Here is a 2,710-nt window from a genome sequence, read left to right on the forward strand (position 1 = left end):
CCAGGGCTCCTCCGTACTCACCGACCCCTTGGCGAAGTCCCTGCCCACGTGATCGAGCTTCCGCCTCGGGCTCTCGCCACAGGTGCCCACCAGCGTGGCGTAGATGTTGTCCAGGGTGCCGGCCTTCAGGTAGGAGCCGGTGGTCACGCACAGGCGGTAGACGGCCATGCCGGGGACCGCGGGGGCGGCGGCGGCGCGGAGCGGGTGAGCTGCGGACGAGGCCGCGCGGGAAGGTGGGCCTGAGGGGCGCCGGCTCGGGACGGTCCTGAGCGGCTCTCCTGGGGCAGCTCCGCCGGCGGCTCGGCGAATGACCCGCCCACGGGCGCGCGCGCTAATACCTGCCGCTGGCACAGCCGGTCCCTCCGGCTGGCTCGCCCCGACGGGTGTCGGGAGCCTGGGCCCACGGGGAGGGAGGGAGGGAGGCCCGGATGCCGGCCGCGAGATGACGCACGGGACACTGCCCCGAGCCGGGTCAGGGCGCCGACTACGCCCGGGCGTGCTCACCCGCCCGCAGCCTCCGCCCGGCCCTGTCCCTCCCACGCCCGGAGCGGGCGCCGGGGCCCCGAGTTCCCGCGCGACCCCGGCCACCGCCCCGGAGCCGGCCCGCCGGGGACGGAGCCGCCCGACGGCGTCCGCTGCCTCCTCGCGGCCGGCCGGCCCGGAGGCCGCCCGTGCGCCCCGGCTCCCAGATCTGGGTCACAACGGCCAGGGAGGAGAAGCCACCGGGCTCCACGGAGGCAACTGGAGGCGCGCGGCGGCCCCGCGCGGCCGCCCCGCCACCTCGGGGGACCGCGGCGTGAGCGGCCTCCCTCCCGGGTCGCGCGGGCTCCCGGGCGTCGCTCCGGGGCTCCCGAGCGGCGGCAGATACTCTTTTAGACAAAAGTGCACGGACACTCCAAGAGCCCGGATAGCTCAGTCGGTAGAGCATCAGACTTTTAATCTGAGGGTCCAGGGTTCAAGTCCCTGTTCGGGCGTCGACCTTTTTGCGGGAAAAGCTAACGCTGGCGATACCGCTCGCTTAGCGCACTACTCGACAGCCGCGCGTGAGCCCGCGATCGCTGTGTTTGGCCTGTGGTGAGCCTAAGGTCGGAAGAAGCGCTCACACGGTGGTTGGCTTTTTCGTGCGTTGGTTTCGACAAACGGTACCGTTGGAAGAGGCGAAGTGAGATTACAATAATGTATATAATCTCCGCCAGGCGCCCGGCACCGGGGGTTCCATGGTGTAATGGTTAGCACTCTGGACTCTGAATCCAGCGATCCGAGTTCAAATCTCGGTGGAACCTTAGCATTTTTTATACACCCGGCGCATCACACTTGCAGTTTTTCATGCAGACCGACAGACTCGGAGAGACTCACTTACGCACACCGGGCCTGCCCCGGCTTTAAGAACTGCATGTCTATCTAGACAGGTTTAAGACGGGGCACCGACAGATCGTTTCCTCGGGGCCTGCCGAGTCCTGTGCGCGGACAAAGCCCAGGAAGGCTGCTGGCGGAACACGCTAAAACTAAAGTGGCCTCCCGGAGGAGAGCCACGGCGTGGCAGCGGTGGGATTCGAACCCACGCCTCCGAAGAGACTGGAGCCTAAATCCAGCGCCTTAGACCGCTCGGCCACGCTACCCGCACGGAGGCTGCGGGTCCCCGTCGTCTTCCTAAGAGAGCAGCGGGCGGACGTTCGCGGACCGCCGCGGGGACGGCGGCCTCGAGGGGCGGCGGAAACCAGTCAGAGGACCCCGATTCGCGGCAGCACGTTTATTCAGCCGAGTCGGGCCCGGGAGACGCGCGCGCGCGGGGGGCGCCGGGCCGCGCTGCCGGGGCTCAGCGCTCGCGGGGCTCCCCGCCCCCTCCCCTGCGCGCACGCCCACCCGCGCGTTCTTCTATGCCAGCGTCCGTAAGTGGCAGGAGGGCGCCGCCCGCCAGGTGGCTCTGTGGCGCAATGGATAGCGCATTGGACTTCTAGTGACGGAACAAGCGATTCAAAGGTTGTGGGTTCGAATCCCACCAGAGTCGGCTTTATTATTCTCTGTCTTTAAAAAGATCTGCTCTTGGCTTTTATTGAAAGACCCACTTTATTTTCTCCAGTTCCACCTCAGTCTGTCGCTCGCCTCTTTACTTACCTGTCTGCCCCAAGGCTTGGGCCGTGGAGAGCAGGCCTAAAGGTGGGAGAAGGGATGGGAAGTGGGCATGGCGCCGAGATAAAGGGAGGCCCCTGGCTAGGGGACACACCGGGATTTGATAACCACTTTATTCCATGCACTAGGGCCTCGGGAAGGGACTGGGACTGGGCTGTGGTAGAGAGGGTACAATCCTACACACAGGGAAATGGGAGGGAAAGGGACAGGAAAATATATATTTATATAGATACTCTAATATAGACCACATCTCACCCGCGCGTCTGCCCGCGCGCCCCGCTGCCCTCCTCGCCCGGATGCCCGGAACCCTCTCCCGCCCTCCGGCTGGAGTCTCTACGCCACCCCCAGGCCCCGCCCCAGCCCCCCTCTCCCCCCCAGAGCTCAGGGCCAAGGTCTCCAAAAGGCGGGCGGCGGGAGCGGCGGGGCCTTGGGCGCCCCGTCTCGTCCGCAGGGCGGCGGCGGCGGCAGCAGTCCGGTGAGGGGCGCCGGGGCGCCGGCATCCCCGGCGCGGGGCGAGCAGCGGGACGGGGACCAGGCGCCGCGGGGGCTGGCGGGGCCCTGGGGCGCGGGGGGGCGCGGG

General features: G+C 67.7%; 4 non-coding genes across 4 annotated transcripts; 3 read left to right on the plus strand and 1 right to left on the minus strand.

The window, feature by feature from the left end:
• Positions 1-901: 901 nt before the first annotated feature.
• On the plus strand, positions 902-974 carry Trnak-uuu (transfer RNA lysine (anticodon UUU)). Its single transcript has one exon. It is a non-coding gene; the product is annotated as a tRNA-Lys (tRNA).
• A 237-nt stretch (positions 975-1,211) lies between these two features.
• Positions 1,212-1,283, plus strand: Trnaq-cug (transfer RNA glutamine (anticodon CUG)). The gene has a single exon. It is a non-coding gene; the product is annotated as a tRNA-Gln (tRNA).
• A 254-nt stretch (positions 1,284-1,537) lies between these two features.
• Positions 1,538-1,619, minus strand: Trnal-uag (transfer RNA leucine (anticodon UAG)). The gene has a single exon. It is a non-coding gene; the product is annotated as a tRNA-Leu (tRNA).
• A 301-nt stretch (positions 1,620-1,920) lies between these two features.
• Positions 1,921-2,008, plus strand: Trnar-ucu (transfer RNA arginine (anticodon UCU)). Its single transcript is given in 2 exon segments — positions 1,921-1,957; positions 1,973-2,008. It is a non-coding gene; the product is annotated as a tRNA-Arg (tRNA).
• The last annotated feature ends 702 nt before the right edge of the window (positions 2,009-2,710 follow it).

Source organism: Psammomys obesus, unplaced genomic scaffold, assembly GCF_907164565.1.
Source record: "Psammomys obesus unplaced genomic scaffold, mPsaObe1.curated_primary_1811, whole genome shotgun sequence".
NCBI classification, from domain to species: domain Eukaryota; kingdom Metazoa; phylum Chordata; class Mammalia; order Rodentia; family Muridae; genus Psammomys; species Psammomys obesus.